Here is a 23,770-nt window from a genome sequence, read left to right as displayed (position 1 = left end):
AAAACAAGAATTAGAACAAAGAGATCCCAAGGCAAGTGGACTTTGCCTAGACAAAGATCTCTATACACTTCTAGACCCTGTTACATGATCACAAGATGACTAAGGATGGAAATGTAATTTCCATCATATACTATAGATATGTACCACATAGTAGATTATATTGACTTCATAAGAAAGGTTGGGAGAAATAAAAACAGCACCCTGCCACAGACAAGGCAAGAATACTGGGGGGAAAAAACAAATGGACCCCTTAAAATCTTGTCAATCCTTCTCCCAGCATACAGCCTGCTCTGGCCTTATTACTAAAGTAGATGAGTCATCCCCATGCCCATGCCCATGCCAGAGACACAGACCCTTGAGAACCTACTCAAGACCTGATGAATCAGTCAGTCTGCATTTTAACAAGATTTATAGGTGATTCACACAATGAAGTCTGAGAAACACGTTACTCCATCTTTTATAAGGTTTCACAATACACCAGTAAAAAATAATGGGTAAGAACTAGGATTGGACCATTCTTAATATTAAACAGGACAAAGCTACCTAAACATATGAGCACTAACAACAGGATACTCATCCTGCTTGGAGTCATATTTGACTTCACTATGAACACAGCAAAGAACTAAAAAACTTAGTGATATATTAGGTGTTGGCTCATCCACAAAGCAATTCCTCAGGGAAAACTTCAATTCTCAACACAAAGTAATGCAAAAAGGTCTCCATATGAGTGTTCAAAATGCGTGAAAGAACATGTGTGAGTCAGTCAGGGCAACGCTATCACTTACTCATAAGCCTTAAATTCCACATTAGGAAAATATCATTGGCAATAGTCAAAGTATAAGCATAAAGTCTATGATGTACTTTGTATTACTGATGCACGGATAAGGAGAAACTCAAACTAAGTCAAGAAGTTAGTTTTAGTCTTTTAGGAAAAGATAAAGTAAAGATGTGTCCATTCAGGATTAGGTTTTCAAAATCGATTAACCTTCCAACCCTGCGAAACACCAGCAGCCTTGCAAGCCTCATATGTTCATTTGCTTAGACCCCCCAACACGCATGTTGTAGAACCTTGGTCCCAAACTTTGCTGCCACCACTGCTCTCTGCTGGGATGAGTGGAGTACAGAAAATCACAAAGATGCCTGAGCAGGCTCCATATACCCAATCAGAGCACAGCTGGGGAAAGGAACTCCCCTAGGTCATCCAAACCAAAACCCCAGGGGAAAGGGTTTTTACAGACCACTGTGCCTGAGTCACCTTGGGTGTAGAATCAGAGGCCTGTGTTGGCCCAAACAGGAAGAATTCTGCCCCTGTTTTAAATTGCACGATTTGCCAAGTAGCTAAGTATTGCTCCTTTGGACTCAGTACCCTCCTCAACGTGGTCCTTACTTTGCTTGTAATGACCCGTCATGGTCACCGTGGAGCTGCACTTATCCATTATGGATTATGTGTACACATTTCAGCAGGGCAGTATCTGTCTCTGTCCTCCCTATCAGACATCACAAGGTTAATGTGCAAAATGCTACCTGAGTGCTAATCGTGTATGAAAACTGCCACCGAGCGTAAGAAGATGGAGAGAACTCGTAGTAACTAAGAAAATAAATGCATTCCCCTTGCTGAACATACACACTTGTGGCAGGAAGAGATGGCTCAGATGCATATCCTTGAGACTCCAGATGGAGCAGGAGACAACTTGCCTCCTTTCTAGGACACAATCAGTATTCCTACTATTCCCGTCACATACATTATGGTGCACGTTTAACCACTTGTGGCCTGGAAGCTTTTCTCTTCTCTAAAAGCAAATGTCTACAAGAGCAATATACTTTGGGTTTTGTCAAAAAAAGGAGGGGCTGGCTTATTATAAAAATGCTATTGTTCAGGGCGCCTGGGTGCTCAGTGGGTTAAAGCCTCTGCCTTCGGCTCAGGTCATGATCCCAGAGTCCTGGGATCGAGCCCCGCATCGGGCTCTTTGCTCAGTGGGGAGCCTACTTCCTCCTCTCTCTCTGCCTGCCTCTCTGCCTGCTTGTGATCTGTCTGTCAAATAAATAATCTTTTTTTTAAAAAAAAATGCTATTGTTCAACTAAACGTGGAGAATATTTTTGTTTCAGTGCCACAATGTGGAGAAAATATGTTCCATTAAAGCGAGTCTTTATAAATGAAGTTTAGTCTCTTCTAAATGCCAAAACTTTTTTCTTCATCTTAACCACTTCAAATGAAAAGCTCTTTAAATTCTTAGACTACATACTTACTGTGCAAAACTGATAATGTTCGTTACCTCTTTATAACTCCATTTACCTCTCCTTAAGAGCCCCTGTTTCTTCACCTTTGCTGACTCAACATAATTCAGTCCTTCCATTTTGAAATCCACTCTCTTCTGAGGAACAACTCAGTCTGCCCAGGACTCTCTCCTCTTACATTCTTCCCTCTCTTCTCACTCGGTGTCCATCAGGTTCAGGACAAAGAGAAGGGTACAGGGGAGAAGAACAGGCCACGTATCACCAGTACTGAATGCCCTCTCTTGAATCCTCCTCAGTGCTCTGGCCTCAGCCTGGGGCAGCGGGGTCCACACATATGGCTTCTTGATGCCAGAAAGTGTGCTGGGTGTGCAGGCTCACTTCAGCCTCTTTAAGGGAGTTTGCGAGGGGGTGGGCCATGAACTTTTTTTGGGGGGGGGTTGATTCCCGCACTACATTGGAGAACTCTGAAAGACTCATGTCCTGGGAATATGCTACTTTGTCATCCTGGTGTCCTGTTAGACACATGGCTTACCTAAGAGTCTCATAGAGTTCCTATCTTATGCCCTGAGTAAAAGACACTGCTCTCAGGCCCCCTAAGTCTATGTGAGATTTTAATCCCTCCTCCCCACCCACAATACTCACCAAAGCAGGAGGGTGCACAAGGCCCTTCTCAGGGACCTGGGCAGTATCTGAGCTCTCGTCACACTGCACTCCGATTCTCTTATCTTCTCTGGCCAGCAAAATCGCATTTACTTCATCAGGCATGCTTCCCAGTCTAGGAGTGATGGTCCAAATTCTAGGCACTGAGTTTTCGAGGCTTCAGGCCTTACTATTTAATGCCAAATTTTTGGAATTTGAGAAATTTATTTTTCTGACCCGAGTCTCTGGCTCTTTCAATTGAAATCTGTAGCTTTTAAGGCTTTAATCTCAGCGATAGATATCTAAAAGTACGCACAACAGTTCCAGAGCCAGGAATTGGCCTCTCTCCTTCCCAGACCATCTCTACCCTGCACTGCATAACAATATGCATGACTCTCATGCTGTGTCGATAAGGAGAAGTTATGAGGTAGAAGGAAGTGAAAAAATACACAGTTCAATATCAAATTTACACTGCTACCCAGGACTTCTTCTCCAGCAGGAGACGCAGGATATAACTATGATTTTTGTGCCTAATATAGGTTCCTTATTGGCCAGGGTAGAAATTCTGTTCTGCCTCCATCTCTCCTAGCCAGCACCGCTATTTTGACAGCTGCCTCCAACAGTTTCTTCAGTCCCTGGTTGCTTGTCTGCTAGGAGCAGGGAAACCAGATAACCACACTTGTTAAGAATTGTGTGTTAAAAGGAAGTCAATAAAGCCCTGACCCTAGGAGTTAAGTGCATGCCTTTGTAACCGCTATGTCAGCCTTCAAGGCTGTTTTTTCTAACTTCTAAGTTAGGGCTGAGTTCCCAAGGGTCAAGGTTGTCAAAAATTCCACCTCTGAATAAGTGGGTCATTGCTATAATTTAGAGCATAGTATGTATCATTCTCCTTCATAAAAGTGACACAATAAAAGCCTTTTAATTTATACCATGAGCATCATGTTTGAACTTAAAATGGGAGTCAAAGCCCAGTAGGTTATTTTCAGACATCTCTACAAAAGGCAAGCACACCATTAAGAAGCATCGCATTTTTCTTTCTGTTTTCATTGACTAAATATATTTCCATTTCTCTCTCCCATGAGAACACTGACTTCAGTTATTCAGAGTTCAGATTTTTTGACCCAGCTGCCACTGTGAAGATTTCAACCTAACATCTTAAATTGTGAAATATCAGTACACAAATTGGACTGTAAAACCAAGACAATTCCTTATAATTGCCTGAAAATATCTGATTAGAAATGAAGTCAAAGATAAAAATATAAGGCACCCAGGTTAATCCTTAGGAAATTCTGAAACATCTCAATAAATATATTCTTTAGCAATTATCTTCCCCAGCATTCTGATCTTTTGAGGGGAAGAATTTTCCACCTTCAAAGCTAAGGTCTTTTAGCTTTGGGGCTGCTGAGTTTCTCTCCAGTATCAATAACAAAAATGTTCCTGGTAATAGGTACCAAAGATCAACCATACAAAAGCAATTTCCTGACCCTCACAAAACCCCCAGGAACACCTGAGGAGATTTGCTGTCCCTGGTTTCCACCGAAGACATTCCATGCAAGCTCACTGGAACGGGAGCCCTTGGTCTAGTTGGTTACTCTTTTTTTTTTTTTCTCCATCTCTTAGTCACTAATAGGAGGAATGTGTTACACTAGCAAGTGAAATATCCACACTTACTCCTGTTTCACAAAAGACACCTAATTATCATAACTCTTTGTGCCCCCTAGATAATAACAGCACTCACACATTCTCACGTGTGCCCAGTAGCAGCTTCACAGCTGGTCTCCTGTCCTCCTTGGTTTAACAGGATTTCTGTCTCTTGCCTTTGCTTATGCTGGACACTCTTAATTCTTTAACTTTGTGAATAGGTAACAAATACTGGGTGAATTTGCTCATTTAGGAAATTTTATTTGCACCCCGTTAGATGAACAAATGAACACAGTACTTTCCCATATTAGTTATCCATTACTGCATACAAATATTGCCACAGATTTAGCAGTGTAGAATAACACATTTATTTTTTCTCTCCATTTCTGTCAGTCATGGGTCTGAGCACTGGCCTCAAAGGCTTTATAATCTAGTGAGGGGTTCAGTCAAATAAATTGTTACATGATGCTGTGATGAGCGTTAGCTACACCTTTAGACCAGGCAGAGGGGAGGATGAAATGAACCAGCTTAGATATGTGGACTGCAGTATTCACATGCATGCCCAGGAGGCCCCTTAACGTGAAAGAAGAGGTGAGGGGATGGCAAAAGATGTGGGACAGAACAAAAGCTCTCTCTCTCCCTCTTGCTCTCTGTGCCACAACATTCCAGCTAGAAACTTGGAGAGGTAAGAGAATTCTAAATATGAATCAGGCTTATCAGATTATTATGAACATGCCTTTGTCAGCTACTAATATGCTCTGTGGGTCATGACCTGTATTCTTACACCAGGCTCCTCAAACTATAGGGGTGGATCTGGTGACAATACTATGATAACTAGTTCAGGGGAAGGGGTTCAGAGAAGAGCTACCTAACTCTGACCAAGAATTATGGTAGGAACAGGATGGGAGGTGTTGGGGGTTACAGCAGCCATACAATGAGCCTCTTCAATTCTGAGTGCTGGGGGTATAACTGAGCAAGCACCCCACTGCTACTCTATGAAATCCATCACCATGTTTGCACCAGAGCTGCTTCGGCCATGGGTTCACCCAGCCCACTGACTGAGTGTAGTAGGGATGCTAAAGCAGGCCTGCTCTCAGGAGACATGGGACTTCTCCAAAGGAAGACTGGCTTGATGACTCCCGAGTGGTCTTGCTAAGCTCTTTTTCGGACTGCTCTATGGTCTAAAATACTTACATTCTCCCTCCCTCCCTCTTCCCCCTCTCTTTTCCCCCCTCCCTCCTTCCCTACTTCTCCCCTTTCATTTAGGGTCAGACCTGCATTGCTCTCTGGCAGCTATCTTAATCTCAACCAGCTTCCTCTCCATTTTCCCTCATGGGGTTTTCTCTAATAAACTGATTACATATTTAATCCTATCTTGGCATCAGCTTATCAGAAGATCTGAACTAATACAGGTAAAAAAGGAAGGCTTCCTAGAATAATCTCATGCAAAGCAATTTACTGAAAGAGAGCAGTGTACAAGTTCTTCCAGAAAGGGAGTAGTCCTGGTCAGAATAGAGGGTTTATTGGATAAATGATCATTTAATCCACATCGATAGTTCTTTGTCTTCAGTGCCCTCAGACTACCTTTTCCACAGCCCAAACACTAAATATAATGATAGAAGATGTGAGAGGTTTTATATAGCATAGCAATAGGAAATATACCAAAAGAGAATTTCTAAAAAACAATGCCAGATTAAAATATTGGGATATGGTTACAAATTGGTATATGGTCATTAAAAAGATATGGTATATCTATTGACATAACAAGATATGTCAATATATTTAGAGTGGTAGCATTAGAGGACTTGCTAGGGGTTATGAGTTTGGCTTCATTCTCTATTTTCAATGAGCATGTACCACATACATAATAAAGAAAAAAACAGTTGCATAATTGGTCTCAATAGATGCTAACTAAGAATAGAGCTGCTTTGTGGCCTGACCCAGGTTGGGAAGGAAAGAGATTGGTTCCTACATTCTCTGCTGAGAACCTGTGAGCAGCACCAGTAACAGTAATATGGGGCAATATACTTAGCTCACATGAGAAATAGGAGAACATAACCAGGACCTAATTTAGAATTGGGCAGGACAGAGCCAAGGACTCCTGAAGTCATCATTCCAAGTGTAAAGTGCCTGGGAATCACCTTGTCTTAGTGCTACTCACTCAGCGAGGAGCAGAGGAAAAGGATACAAACTTTTAGGCCAGAAGACTAGGTTTCAAGCACATAAAACATCCCACTTTCTTGGAGAAACTAGAATTAGGACTGGGATTCCCATGTTTCTACATGGGGCCTGTGTTAAAGAGACCATTATGTGTTCCTATAGTCTGGTCCCCAGGAAAGGCTGCATTAGAGAAACAGGACCTTGTCTTCACAAACGCCTACCTGCTATTTCTCTGAAACACATTTTGTATAAATGTGCAAATGTCATTGTTTGTTTGCTTGCAGATATGTTCCCAGCCTTTCTCCTACTAGTTCCCCTTTCAGGGTCTCTTGTTATTGACTTTGGCTAGACTAGAAAGTGGAAGGAAAGGGAACATAGGTATTTCTCTCCCTCTGTTCCTGCCTTAGAAGCATCACTGAGAATGACCACATCTCCATAACTCCTGACTGTGCAGAACCAGCTCTGGATTGGCAGGGCCTGCCTTAGTTTTAGCTTCCTCATGATAACCCACAGTCTTTTAAGACTATGAAGACTTTTAAGACTTTTTAAGACTAGCAGCTTCCTGCTTTGCTAATCTTGAGCTATTCCACTATTCTTTATTATGTCTAGGCCAAGGTCCTGTTTATCACATTGCCGGTATTAAATTCCCTCTGGTTGAAACATCTGGAGTGATTTCTGCTTTCCTAAGTCAACCCAAACTAATAAGCCAATCTCCCCAAATCTATCAACACAAGAACATCCTAGCAATTCACTGATGGAATTTATTGTAATGTCAGTGTATTTATGGGTTTTACATAGTATCATGGAAGTCAGTCACCCATCTTAATGCAAATAACCATTTCTCAACAGCTAATTTAAAAAAAAAAAAAAGAGCACCTTAAGTGTAGCCAATCAGATTATTCTTTTGGTCTAATACAGGAACCAGTAGTGCTAATAGTAAGAAAAATGCAACAGTTATACTGTTTGATGTTATCCAGAGTTTACTCACTGAATCTGTTTCAGTTCGGTTTCATATACAAAATGACATCAGACTTTAAGGAAAGTTTTGGGTTTCTTCTGTCACCTTCCAGAAATGCATGCACTCTCTATTCTTTCTGCCATTTTCCTGAGATGAAGTTTTCCCTCTTCCGTGTTCAGTAGATTCTCTTTGCTTAGTGCCAAAGTAAGGTTTTCACTTTTGACTGTATCCTCAGTATTTTCTAGATTGCTAGTATCTTATGGATTCACTTCCTTTCATCTCCTCTTCTTTCCCCCTACAGCAGCCCATTCAATTTTATGGAAGATCCAAAATAAGCAGTGGCAAATCTATTTTGGAGGGACTCCTCATATCACATGTCGCAGTCAGCTTCACATCGTCATCATCCCAGCAACACATCACAGTCAGAAACGAACAGAATTATTAGTCTTCCATGGGAAGTGGCTGTGTCTATGGGGACAACAAGTGTTCAAGTCCCAGCTCCTCATCTAAAGCTGTGTTACACTGGGCCAATTATTCAACCTCTGTACCTCAATTTTCTCAACTGTAAAATGAAGATAATAGTAGCACAACCTTATAAGATTGTAGACAGGGTAAAAATAAGCTTTTTTTCTTATAAACCTTTAAGGATAGTTCATATCTCCATAGGAAACACTCAATAAATAGAAGGTATCCAGAAAAAGGGAAAAAAAAACCCTCTAAAAATCATAAATCTTAATCTTAATATCCTTGGCACCTAAAACAAAGCTACACTCACTTTTAATCTTCTGCAAGGAGGCTTCACTAAAATATGAACAAATGACTGTATGTACTTTATATAAATACATTATACACTAGGATTTATAAAAACCGATGTACATTTATTTCAGTGGGACCATGATTTTGACCATGACATTTGAAGATGTGACTAAAATGTGGTCACTTTATAAAGTTGTAAGCATCTCAACTTTAAGAGATTTTTTTTTGGTAGAAAAATTATCCTTGAGGCATAGGCATTTGCAGACCCACTTCTTAAGTGTCAAAAATCTATAGCAATTACATTATTTTAAGATAGAATGGGTAGTGTCAAATATACTTGCTTCTTTAAGCACTGTTTAATCCACCTCAATAATCTTTTTAAAGATGAAGATGAAAATTGGCACCTTCATGTAAGTCTGGGTGTCAGGACATTTAGACGATTTAGAGCTAGCATATCATTCTGTTAACGGTTACATTCCAACAAACACAAGAAAAAAAATGTTATCATTGCAGTCTAATGAACTTTAATGTCCAAAATCAGGCCTTTCAATTCCTAAATTTTGAATTTTGCCTCTTGAAATATAGCATTCAGGATTGTGCCTTTTCTGCAACAATATTTTCTGATGAAGAAACATACTTATGAAGCACTATAGGCACAAATGAAATGTATCTTTGTCTATAGCTACCTCATGTAATAGGAAAATCTCACTTGGAAGTTTTGGGCATTTGCTTTAGATAAGCATCCAAAACTTAACTACTTTCAAAGTTGTCAGTGTCTCTGCATTTAGAAAGGGAGCCAGAACCACACAGAGCACAGACTTTTTTTTAATGGTTCTAGCAATTTTTTGTTGAACTTTTTCTGTTACAATCACTTGTGTTACCAATTATTACTATAATAATTATTTACAAATACATGTTTCATCTTTGAGATTGCTAGAAATGAGTCACTATCAAAAGTAAAATATTTAAAAATCTTTTTCTAGTTATTTTTATGGAAAGATAGTGTGATATAGCATTTTAGAGCCTGAGATTTCTGGTTTCGAAACCTGGGCCACCTGTGTGACTCTGACTTAATTTCCTAATAGGAATCTCTGAGCCTCAACTTCCTCATCTGTCAAAGAGTGGTGTCAGAAGACTTATGAGAAATATAGTATGGAAAACTTCTGGAAGAGTGATTCACAGAGGCACTCATCAGATATTAGTTCCTTTCTACCTCCCTTCATAAAAACAAATTTAAAATGGGAAGATTTGTGATTGAGTAATACGTTTCACCTACAAACAGTACCAAATGAACGTTAGCCAATCTCAAAAGCACCAATTTGTGACTTTACCTCTCCTTCACAGACATCCATTTCTCTCCCTGTATGACTGCAGCCCAACAAAAACATTCCTGTGATAATAATAATAATCTAATAAAACTTCATCTACTGTAATTATCTTCTGGCAGGATCAGACACTAAGTTAATATACTTGGAGTAGTCACAGCTATAAGTACCTGCCCAAAGTTAGAAACATTCTGGTTTTTTGTGATCCAAAGGGAGATATCAATATGTAAAATAATATACTAAGTGCAAATTTGTCACAACGAACAGCAGTTTAAAGCCTTCAATCATTATATTTCAAGGATCATTAGAAGTCTTTATCACCCTGCTATTTCCCTCATGGCTTAACTCTAGTTCAGGTTGATTCCAAAGCTGGATATCTGCCATGATCTATGGAGGTCGTGCCTAAAATTTCTGAAGATTCTAAGTCCCTCTAAAAGATACCCTGAGCCTCAGGGCAACCTGCAGAGATTTCCATGTATTTTTGAACTGTCACACCTGGCTAATGGAAGAACGTTGAATTTTTATAGAAAAACTCATTGATACTGAAATAGAACCAAGAAATGACCAACTCTTGGTCATTAGGAACATAGAGAAGTTCTTTAAAGAGGAGCTTGAATGTTTTAATACTTCTTGTTCAGCTTTGAGGGGCTTTTTGACAATAGGATGACAATTTATAAATAGAAGTACACTCTTGATAACTATAGAGATAACTATATTCACGTGGACTAGGGGGTCAAATCATTAGACTAATTTTTACAATAAAGTTACCTCAAAGTATGATAGAAGCATAAAAGCAAGTGTGAAAAACTCCAGGAGTAAGGGAAGGGAAACAAGAAGCTTCTCAAGATTACATTTCAGGGGGCACCTGGGTGGCTCAGTGATCAAGCCTCTGCCTTCAGCTCGGGTCATGATCTCGGGGTCCTGGGATCGAGTCCCGCATCAGGCTCTCTGCTCTGCAGGGAGTCTGCTTCCTCCTCTCTCTCTCTCTGCTTGCCTCTCTGCCCACTTGTGATCTCTCTGTCAAATAAATAAAATCTTAAAAAAAAAAAGATTACATTTCAGATAGATTCTGAGAAATGGAAATATGGTCACCAAGTCCACCGAGCTGAGAAGATGATTAGAAGGTATATTCCAGATAAAGAAAACAATCTAGGAAATAGCACAGGGAATATCAAGTACATGGATATCCTGTTTAGTGAGGTCCCCTAAGTACGAATACCTTATTAAATGATTTGTTTTATAAAACTATTTGTCCCTGGGTTTTCTCCATTAAAATAGAAGGAGATATATATATATATATATATATATATATATATATATATACACACACACACATACATACACACACACACATATATATATGTATACATATAGATATATCTATATGTATACACACACACGCACATGCACACATATATACATTTACATTCTATTGCTGTATGCATTTTCCACATTCTCAGAGTGCTATCAACATTCTATCCCAATGAGAGCTACCCATCAAACTATGTTTTACACTCTCCATGAGTGTTGGCATCCATGATGCAACAACTCTCAGCCAATAAGCGCTCTACTGAATAATCCTGGCATGAGTGCACCTACAACATAAATAGTTTACTTTTCTATGATCTCTCTTAATTAATGTTATATTCTGACAAATAGCTTTGACCTATTGTGATTGTCAAGAGAGGATATGGTGGACCTACAGCTAAAACACAAAGGAAGAGGACACATACTGAAGTGCTAGAGACTGCAGCCAGTTACATCTCAAAATAAATTTCAAAGAAACAAGATAAAAATCATGAGCTAATACAAAGTACAGAGTAAACATCACTGAGAACTGAAACAACTGACCAAGAAGTTTATGAATGTTAAGTGGCAGAAACAACAGAGATACAGCCTAAAGGTAAAGAAATTTTAATCAAGTGTAAGAATGAAGAGAAGTTGCCAGTGTATGAGGCTGGAAAGGAACTAGGAAGTTGCTCTGACTTATTTTGCACAAAATTTAACTCTAAAGTCGATATGCTTACAGATCAGTGTGACTGGAGCACAGAGATGTTGAGAGATGTGGAAGGAAGGATGTTAGGAAGGTGAGCTATGACCTGTCCATAAAAGGTCTCATGTTAGGGACCTAAGGACTTGAGCTTATTCTCTAGGGCAGGCAATAGAAAACATTAAATGTTTTTAACCAATGAAATGACATAAACAGGATTTGTGTTTCCAAAATAAAATTGGCAATGAGTACCACCACTTTCTTAGTACCATAGAAGGCCATTATTAAGAAAACAAACTAGGAGATTTACAGTGTCATGGAATAGGTTAAGAAAGATAAAATAAAATACAAATAATACACAAGAACCCCTAACTCTCAACCCAGCTTTGCCAAATCCTGGGAAGACATCATAGCAAGTAATAGGAAGGTTCCCTGGTCTGGAACCAGCTGCCATTTGACCCATCCACTCTTACTACCTCTTTCCATCCCTATCCATTCTCCATTTCCTTCTTTCAGATTCCACCTCTACTCTGAAAATAAAGATGGGCCCCAGAGGATAGAATAAGAGATGCTTAAAATGTCAGGTCACAGGTAAAGGTTACTCAGCAGGAACATAGCATACTCCAGCGTGCCCCACCTAGCTTGACAGAGGAATTGAAAAGGTTGTCAATGCCTGTTAGACAATCTTACTGGAAAGAAAAGTCCTTTTATTTCTTTTAACCAAAGGATCATAGGAAACTGAAGGTCAGGCCTTTCAACAGAAGATGAAGGTCTACTTCATCTTGAGTTTCAAACACAAAAGATCATAGCATCACAACAGGAACAGGAGAATCTCAGAACAAAGCTAACCATCATATTTCCCACAGGGAGTTTTCCAAGTATAATTGTTAGTTTCATAAGCCTTGAGGTTTTGAGATGTTCACTCATTTTCATGGGAGCATTTTTCTTTAAAAATGCAACCTCTAGTCCTTTATCACCTAAGGACAGGAGTGCTTAACACATTTATATAGTCAAAACAGTAGCATTCAGGAATATCCTGTTAGTGTTACAGATAAAATTGTTGAACTTTCTGCAGTAATAGAGATCAGCCATCATGATTATGGCACTCTACTGTAAAGATGACACAACTTATGAGATTTTGTTACAGCAAATGCCCTCAAAAAGGGCTCCATGTCATCCATTTTCAACATCCTTGCAGGAAGAGTGACTTCAGTGGTACTCTGAATGTGACTGCTATACAAATGATATCAGGGAGAGTACCCATTCAGAATAGCCAGTGGATTTTTCAGATTTATCTGTCTCTAAATCTTTAGTATCTACTGTCATTAGCCTAAATAATGGCTTTAGTATCTAGAAACGAATATGGCCCTTTACATGAATAATCACTTCAGAGAGCAAGGAAAGGTTAGGAGGGGAAATCGAAGATTACATTTCAATGTGGAAGTAATCCATAATTTTCTACTCACTTCTCTAACTAATCCACCAGGAGAATCCTACAACTTTTGTGCCTGGCCAGAACTAGGGGGAAGATATCAAATAGGATTTATGACTGAAAAATAAGAGAATTTCCTAAATAATGCTTACATTAAGAATGGACAATCATAATAAATATTTTGCTTTAAAATTAATGCCTCACCAGAAATCATAAGGAAAAAATTTAAATTTTATCTCTAATTTTTAAGAAATTTGTCCACATAAACCTTTGCATTCTAAAGTAGATTTTAGAAATTTTAAGGCTGAACTAACACAAAGAAACTGAATATGGGAAGGCATCATTTCCACAGAGTAAACTGTATTTCATTTCATAGCAAATAATTCTACTTGTCATGTGAGTCCTTATTAGGCTAAACACAAGTGTCAGCTACCACATGGAAATTAATTAATTAGCCTCATAAATAGCATTTGTCTTATAACAGAGTGCTCTAAGCTACACAAATGCATAATAGTTTCTGCATAGATGCTGATTTGCAACTGACACTAAATTATTTTTTAAATGTGTCCCATGGAGGAAGATATGCAAAAGACTTTTGAAAAAGCCTCATTGTAGATTGGTTTATTAGTGCCAGTGAATTCAGAATTAGCCAAGATGACTGATCACATCCAAAGCATTCACAGAAATAAGAGCTGCAGATCAGAAAGTGCCCCTACAATCCGAAAACTGCCTGCACATGTTCACATCAACAAATGAATGCCAAGGCCTTCACAAACTAATCAAATCAATTGCCACTCCTCCCCCCTACACTTTGTTCTGTTTTCAATTGGGTGTGATATTGGACCAACTGAATCTTCAAATCCAAAGTATTCACTTTGTAAGTATTATGTACTCCACAAGAGAAAAACATTTTCACACATCATTAGGATACATTCTTCTCTTAGGACAAATACATACTCACTTCTTGATAAGTGTGTTTTATTCTAACTCAGGGAAGTTATGTCCTTCACTTTCCTTGGCTCTATATATGCACCCACACAAATATGAACCCACACAAATATGATTAAATTATCTTTCTAAAAATATTGAATTCTCCAGCCTTTTTGTCTACTTACTGCTTTTAAATAATTCATGTTAAAAATTAAATTATTTTTTTTAATTTGCCTTATATGATACTGCATTTCTTAGATTTAGAGATTACTTACTGGCAATAACTTCATGAAAGTATAGGTTTGTAGCTCACTCTTATGATATTACATTAGTTTACATTTGGTACAATTTTATGTAAGAATTTAGAAACTAAAGATTTATTTTATAGTTAAAATAACTCCTATAAAATAACTTCTATAGCTAAAATAACTCCTATAATAACTAAAGATTTGTTAAATAAATCTTTACTATAGATACTAGATACTACACTAGATAATACTAGATAACTAAATAATACTAGATAACTAAAGAAACTAACAATTTATTTTATAGTTAAAATAACTCCTATAAAATAACTCCTATGGATAAAATAACTCCAAGTAAGGCAATACTGAATTCTATCCAGAGCATTTAATATCATAAACCCTGTCATCAAGAGTAGAGAGGATATGGTTCCTATGCTAGAATGCTCAAAATCTGTTGCCCTTATCAAAAGTTATTTCTATGCACAATTTTGAGGAATGAATGAAAATGGTGCAATTCAGAAAATTCACTTATTAATTTTTTTCTCTCTTTTTTTTTAAAAGATTTTATCTATTTGTCAGAGAGAGAGAGAGAAAGAGCATAAGCAGGAGGAGCAGGAGTGGCTGGCAGAGGGAGAAGCAGATTCCCCACTGAGTAGGAAGCCTGATGTGGGACTCCATCTCATGACCATGGGATCATTCCTCGAGTGTAAGGCAGACATTTAATGGACTGAGTCACCCAAGAGTTTCTCACTTAACTAAATTTTAATCAACCCAATGTGTTTACCAAATAATTTGTAGATAACTTACATATTACAGTAATTATTTTCAAAATACTCTTACATACCTAGAAGACATCTAAGTTATATGTCTGCCTTTTATACGGCATACTTCAGAGTAAGGGAAATCTGTTTTTATAAAATACAATTTAAAAATTAATTATTTGTATTTCTGTGCCCAGCTATCATGAAATAATTAGCCCCAAACTTACCCTCCTGACAACTAGTGCAATTAGACCAGAATTATACTCTCAACAAGTAGAAAACTGGCTTGGACAACAAATAGTAGTGAACTATGGCCCCTATGAAAGGAAAAACAAACAAGATGAGCCCTATAATCATCAAGGCTTTTTTCTAGATCCATTTATCACACTAAATGTAGTAAATGGGATCCTAAGCAGACTATAGCAGCACTCCTGTCATGGAAGAAAGAGAGATAAGAGCTCAGGAGTGCTATGGTGACAGGAATTGGATCCATTTAAGATTGGTCAAATATACACTACACATCCGTGTCACCTGGCAAGGACATTGCCAGGGAAAGAAGATAGATTATGGATATATAAGATATAAATTCCTAAAATCTGAAAAGGGTTAAGATATCTCTGAACTTCAACAAGCCAGAATAGAGAGGCTTCAGTGAACACCTAGGACATGATCCATGAAAAGATCACACATGACTAATAGGGCTAAACAAACTACTCTAGGGTATCCTTTTAAAAAAAACCTTAAAAAGAATGCTTGAAAAAAATGAAATTGGACTTCAAATAATTATCAAAACAAAATGCAACACTCTTCAAAGGAGGAAAACAAAATCTATATGGTCAGCAATGGAATACTGACATTGTTCAGTATCCAACTATTTACTAGACATTCAGTTAAGGAGAAAAATAGGAATCATAACCAGAAGTCATTCAGTAGGAAAAAATGACATAATCAATAAAAAGTGATAGGAATTTGAAAATAGCTATTATATTTTCAAGGATTTAAGTTAAAACATGTATATAATGAGAGAAAATTGTATATATTAAAAAAATAGCCAAATAGAAACTTAGAGATGTGAAACTCAGTATCTAAAGAAAAAAAAAAAATTCACCAAATGAGTTCAACTATATATACATATATAAAAGATTAGTGAGTAGTGAGGTTGAAGACATAGCAATAAAAATTATACAAGTTGAAACACAGAGAAGGGGGGAAAAGGCAAAAAGGCAACAAACAGTCTCAGAGACATGTGAGAAAATATCAAAAATCTAAAATATGGCAATTGGAGTCCAAGAAGGGACTCTTGGAAAACTGTGAAAGAGTGAAAAAAATATATTTTAAGAAATAACAGAAATGTTCTGAATTTTCAGAAAACTACAAAACTATATATCAGATAAACTCAATGAATCCCAAACATAATAAACACAAAGAAAACCCTACCAAACATGTAGGTGAAAAACATGAAAAAAGTCAGGAAAAAAACCCATGAAAAAAAGTGAAAAATCTTTAAAGTAGCCAGAGATAAAGACAAATTACAAATAGGGGGACAAAAAATAAAATTATTACTGATTTCTCATCAAAAACAAAGCAAGCAAGAAGAAAGCAACATCTTTAATGTGCTGAAAGGAAAATACATTAATCTAGTAATCTATATTTAGTGAAAATATCCTTCCAAAACAAGTACAAAATTAAATCATTTTCATTCAAAGAAAGCCTGATTGATTTTGTCACCCAAAGATATACACTCAAAAAAATTTAAAGGAAGTTTTTCAGGCAGAAGGAGCTTATAACAAATGGAAACTTAGATCTAAACAAAGAAATGAAGAATGAAAGAATGGTAAATATGTTGTAAATATTAAAAAGTTTTTTTTATTTGATTTAAAGACAATGGACTGTTTAAAACAAAAATATAACAACGTTGGTAGAAGGATAATGGCCCCCAGAGCTGTCCACGCCTTGATTCCCATAATCTATGACTTTGTTATATTGCACGATAAAGGGTGTTTTGCAAAGGTGATTAAGGTTATGAATCTTAAAATGAGATTATTCCAGATTATCCAAGTAGGTCTGATATAATCACACAAGTCCTTAAAAGAAGAGATTCTTTCTCAACTTGTTAGAGAGAAAAATATAATGGCAGAAAAGGGTCAAAGAAACTTGGAATGAGAGTTAGATCAGTCACAGTTCAGAAGATAAGAAGCTACCTTCTCTAGAAGCTTGAAATGGCCTTTAGCTCATAGCCAAGAAGAGAATGGGAACTTGGATGCTACAACCTCAAGAAAATGAATTTGTCAACAATCCAAAAAAGCAAAAAATAGTTTCTTCCCTAGAGTGTCCAGAAAAGAATACAATCCACTAACACCTTGATTTTAGCACAATGAGACCCACAACACACTTCTGACCTAAAGAAATGCAAGACAATAAAGTTTTATTGGGAAAGTCACTAAATTTGTGGTATTTTTCTATGGCAGCAATAGAAAACTAATACAAGGGGTGCCTGAGTGGCTCAGTGGGTTAAAGCCTCTGCCTTCAGCCCAGGTCATGATCCCAGGGTCCTGGGATCAAGTCCTGAATTGGGCTCTCTGCTCAGCAGGGAGCCTGCTTCCTCCTCTCTCTCTCTCTCTGCCTACTTGTGATCTCTGTCAATTTTTTTAAAAAAAGAAAAAAGAAAACTAATACAAATATATTTTACAGGTAATCATAGAAAAGCAAAGTGTACAACAATTATAGAAAAGAAGGAAAAATATAAAATTTTATATTATACATACAGTAGTATTATATAATCAGAAAGTAAAAAGTAATGTTAAAGATGTGTGTCATAAATGCTGAAACAATCACTTAAAAATTAAGGAAGCTATAACTTAGAAGTCAGTAAAGAGATAAAATTGATGTAAAAATAATCAATTGATCCAAAAAATAGGAAATGAGGGAAAATGTCATATGGGCAAACAGAAGGAAATACAGTATACTTATATCTTACTGTATCAGTAATTACATTAAAAGTAAACGGCCTGGGGAGGGGGGCAAGGTGGTAGAACAGTAGGGGACCCTATTTCAACCAGTCCCCTGAATTGAGTTGGTTATCTACCAGAGCACTCTGAACATCCATGAAATCAGCTTGAGATATGAGATTATATGGGGGCAGAGGATCATTAGATGAGACATAAAAAAGATGCAGGTGGGATTATGCAAAAAGATCAGAGGATAAATAGAATGGGGAGGGAGCCACCAGAAGCGAGCCATTGAAAAGTAACACCCCAATGCAAAAGTGCCCTGCGCTTGGGGACCAGCAATAGCTTGAAGACCGGAGGCTGCAAGACACAAAGGGACTGATAACAGTGTTCAAACAGAACAAAGGGGCTTAAGGGACAATTGCTGGGAATACGCAGCCTCAGGTGGGGACCTAAGCCCATGGTCCCCTGACCAGCCACAGCCGCCACCCACCACCACCTGAGAGGACCCAGCAGGTACTATAGTCAGTGGTCCCTGGGGCTGGCAGTGGCACTGTGCCTGAGAGGACCTGACTTGGACTGGATCCTGCTGTCCCAGGAATGGCAGCCACCAGGGCCAGGCTCACCTGGGCCGGGGGTTGAGAAACAAGCAAGGACCTCAGAAGATGACTGAGAGGGTCACTGGGGGAGCATACTGCCTGAGGGAGGCTGCAGTATTTAATGGAGCTTGCAGAGGGGGAGTCTGTGTTCTGGAGGATTCAGAGAAGAGAAGTGTGTGGTTTCTCTCTGAGGCAGAGATCTGGGTATAGACAGTTTACTTTGCCCTGACCCTCCAAAAAGGTAGGAAAAGCTACCAGAGAACAAGAGCCTCCAGGGAACAAAAGCCTGAAAAAAGAGTTTCCACCAAGCTCAGCCCCTTCATAGGAGGCAGAGCAACTCCACTCAAGCAGGACTGACTGAAAAACAATGCAACAGGGTCCTGCCTCAAAAGATAAGCTGAGGGAAATTGGAAGGGGAGGTGAACCTGAGAGACTATGGACTCTGAAAAACAACCTGAGGGTTTTGAAGGGGCGGAAGGTGGGAGGTTGGAGGAGCCAGGTGGTGGGTATTAAGGAGGGCACGTATTACATGGAGCACTGGGTGTGGTGCAAAAACAATGAATACTGTTACGCTGAAAAGAAATAAAAAAGATAAGCTGAAAGAACAAGAGGACTACAACTACAGGGTCCCCATAAAACTGTAAAACCCCAACACCAGGGGAAAACAGTATATTAAGCGCCTGGTATTGCCTCACGGTCTATATATTTCTTGGCTACAACTTTTCTCTCTCTCTTTTTTTAAAATTCTTTATGTTTTTGTCCTTTTTTTTTTAACCTACTTACCATTTCAACTGTATGATTAATACAAAATATTGCATCGTAACTTTTTAACTTGAACTTTTTTATACATATACTTCTTCCTTTTATATTTATAGACAGGTAGAGAGATATAGACATAAGCATTAATGTAGTACTTTTTTCCCTTCTCAATACTACCTTTATATACCAGTTTTAACTTCCTTGTGTCTTTGGAAAGCTGAGTTCTCAAAGATAATAAGAAACACCCAGGAAGAACTGATATACTCTTCCTTATCCACACCAAGGGATTATAACCACCTTCCCATCACTCCCTTCTTTTATATTTTGGGGTTTTTTTTTTTTTTCCTTTTATTGGTCTCGTTTGTTTGTTTGTTTTTGTACATTATAAATCTTACTCCTGGGGTTCATTTGGGCTGTTTTGTTTTTGGTTTTGTTTTTGTTTTTTTTCCAATTGCTCTGAAACTTCCCAGGGTGCAACTTTCCTGGATAATGGTTGATATTTTTGGTTGTACATCCCCCTCAACCACAACTCAACAGAATGACAGGGAGAAGGAATTCCCAAAACAGAAAAGACCCAGAGACAACGGCCTCACCAGCAGATCTAATGGATATGGATCTAAGCAAGATGTCAGAAATAGACTTCTGGGTAGCAGTTATGAAGACAATAGGCTGGGGAAAACTATTAGTGTCAACATAGATTCATGAAAGGCAGAGATGAGAGCAGATTTGGCAGCACGTAAAAATGCTATCAATGAGATGAATCTTATCTAGATACTCAACAGTTAGGATAAATGATGCAGAAGAATGAATTAGTGATCTTGAAGACAAGCTGATCAAAAAGAAGGAGCAGGTGGAGGTCTGGAACAAACAGTTCAAAATCCATGAAAACAGAATTAGAGAAATAAATGATGCCATGAAACATTCCAATGTCAGAATTATAGGGATCCCTGAGAGAGTGGGGAGAGAGAGAGAGAACTAGAAGATATGTTTGACCAAACCATAGCTGAGAACTTCCCCAATCTGGGGAGTAAAAAAAAAAACAATCATATCCTAGAGGCAGAGAGGACATCCCCCAAGATCAATGAGGGCAGATTATACCCCTGGTATGTAATAGTAAAACTTGCAAATCTTAGAACCAAGGAAAACATTTTAAGGGCAGTTAGGGGGAAGAGATTCCTTATGTACAGAGGGAGGAAGGTCAAAATAATGTCAAACCTGTCCACAGAGACCTGGCAATCCAGAAAGGGCTGGCAAGACATATCCAGGGTATTAAATGAGAAGAATATGCAGCCAAGAATGAAGGCTGTCATTCAGAATAGACAGAGAGAGAAGAAGCTTTCAGGACTGGCAGAGACTGAAAGAATATGTGACCACTAAGCCAGCCCTGCAAGAAATATTGAGGGGGGGAGGGTTCTATAAAAAGAGAAAGATTCCAAGAGTGATACAAAACAGAAATATACAGAGACAATCCATAGAAACTAGGACTTCACAGGCAACATGATGACAATAAAATCTCATCTGTCAATAATCATTCTCAATGTGAATGGCCTAAATGCTCCCATAATACAGCATAGGGTTGCAGATTGGATAAACAACAACAACAACAACAACAAAGTCTAAAAGAGACTTATTTTGAACCTAAAAATACATCCAGTCTGAATGTGAAGGGATGGAGAACTATCTTTCATGACAATGGACTTCAAAAGAAAGTTGAGGTAGCAGTTCTCATATCAGACAAATTACATTTTAAGCTAAAGACTGTAGTCAGAGATACAGAAAGAGCTATCCAACAAGAAGATCTAACAATTGTAAATATCTATGTCCCCAGCATGGGAGCAGCCAACTACATAAGCCAACTGTTAGCCAAAATAAAGAGAAATATTAATAATAATACATTAATTTTAGGAGACCTTAACACTCCACTCTCAGGAATAGACAGATCAACTAAGCAGAAAGTTAACAAAGAAACAAGATCTTTGAATGACACACTGGATCAGATAGGCCTCATAAATATATACAGAACATTCCACCCTAAAACAACTGAACACTCATTCTTCTCAAGTGAGTATGTAAATTTCTCCAGAATAGACCACAAATAGGCCACAAATCAGGTCTCAACCAATACCAAAAGATTGAGATTATTCCCTGCATATTCACAGACCATGATATTGTGAAACTGGACTCGACCACAAGAAAAAGTTTGGAAGAAATTCAAACACTCGGAAGCTAAAGACCATTCTGCTCAAGAATGTTTGGGTCAATCAAGAAATCAAAGAACTTAGTTAATTCATGGAAACCAATGAGAATGAAGAAACATCAATCCAAAACCTATGGGATACAGCAAAGGTGGTCCTGAAGGGAAAATACATAGCCTTTCAAGCATCACTCAAAAAAAAGAAAAAGAAAAAAAAAAAAAGAAAAGAAAAAGAAAATCCCAAATATACAAACTATCTTTACACCTTAAAAATCTGGAGAATCAACAACAAATTAAACCTAACACACAAGGAGGGAAATAATTACGATTAGAACAGAGATCAATAAATTAGAAATCAGAAATACAATAGAACACATTAACAAAACTAGAAGGTGGTTCTTTGAAAGAATTAATGGGATCCATAAACCACTGGCATGATTTATCCAAAAGAAAGGAGAAAGGACCCAAATTAATAAAATTATGAATGAAAGGGAAGAGATCATGGTTAACACCAAAAAATAAATACAATTATAAGAAATTATTATCAACAGCTATATGACAATAAATTAAGCAACCTGGAAGAAATGGATGCATTCCTGGAAACCAATAAACTACCAAGACTGAAACAGGAAGAAATTGACAACCTGAATAGACCCAGAACAAGTAATGAGCTCGAAGCAGTGATCAAAAACCTCTCAAAACACAAGAGTCCAGGTCCTGAGGGATTCCCTGGGGAATTCTACCAAACATTCAAAAAAGAAATAATACCTATTCTTCTCAGGCTGTTTCAAAAAATAGAAACAGAAAGAAAACTTCCAGAATCTATGAGGCCAAGATTACCTCAATCCCAAACCCAGGCAAAGACCCCATCAAAAAGGAGAATTTAAGACCAATATCCCTGATGAATATGAATGCCAAATTCTCAACCAAGATCCTAGCTGATAGGATACAACAGTGCATTAAATGGATTATCCATCAAAACCAGGTAGGATTTATCCCTGGGATACAAGGGTGGTTCAACATTCACAAATCAATCAATGTGATAGAACACATAAATAAAAGAGACAAGAATCACATGGCCTTCTCCATTGATGCAGAAAAAGCATTTGACAAAATACAGCACTCTTTCCTGATTAAAACTTTTCAAAGTATATAGAGGGAACATTCCTCAACTTCAAAAAATCCATCTATGAAAATACCACAGAGAAGATCATTCACAGTGGAGAAAAGCTGAAAGCATTTCCACTGAGATCAGGAACATGACAAGGATGCCCACACCCCCTGCTATTATTCAATGTAGTACAGGAAGTCCTAGCAACAGCAATCAGACAGCAAAAAGAAATAAAAGGTATTCAAATTGCTAAAGAAAAAGTCAAACTCTCCCTCTTTACAGATGACATGATCCTCTATGTGGAAAACCCAAAAGTCTCCATCACCAAATTACTAGAATTCATAGAGCAATTTAGTAATGTGGCAGGATACAAAATGAATGCACAGAAATCAGTTGCTTTCTTATATACTAACAAGAAACTGTGGAAAGAGAAATTAGAGAATTGATTCCATTTACAATAGCACCAAAAACCATAAGATACCTTGGAATAAACCTAACCAAAGAGGTAAAGGATATATATGCTCTATGAACTAAAAAACACTCGTGAAAGAAACTGAAGACACAAAAAGATTGAAAAAAATTCCATGCTCATGGATCAGAAGAATCAACATTGTTAAAATGTCTATGCTGCCCAGAGCATCTATACTTTCAATACTCTCCCAATCAAAATACCAACAGCATTTTTCAAAATGCTGGAACAATCTCCAAATTTGTATGGAACCAGAAAAGACCTTGAATCAATCACCAAGAAAATGTTGAAAAGGAAAAGCAAAGCTAAGGAATCACGTTGCCTGATTTCAAGCTATATTACAAAGCTGTGACCACCAAGACAGCATGGTATCAGCACAAAAACAGACACATAGACCAATGTAACAGAATAGAAAGCCCAGATATGGACTCTTAACTCTATAGTCAACTAATCTTCAACAAAGCAGGAAAAAATATCCAGTGGAAAAAAATATAGTCTCTTCAATAAATGGTGCTGGGAATATTGGACAATCAGCCACATGTGGAAGAATGAAACTTGACCATTCTCTTACACCATACACAAAGATAAACTCAAATAGATGAAAGACCTCAATTTGA

This window comes from Lontra canadensis, unplaced genomic scaffold (assembly GCF_010015895.1).
Source record: "Lontra canadensis isolate GAN:19392208 unplaced genomic scaffold, GSC_riverotter_1.0 scaffold42, whole genome shotgun sequence".
NCBI lineage: Eukaryota > Metazoa > Chordata > Mammalia > Carnivora > Mustelidae > Lontra > Lontra canadensis.
This window is presented reverse-complemented; position numbering follows the sequence as displayed.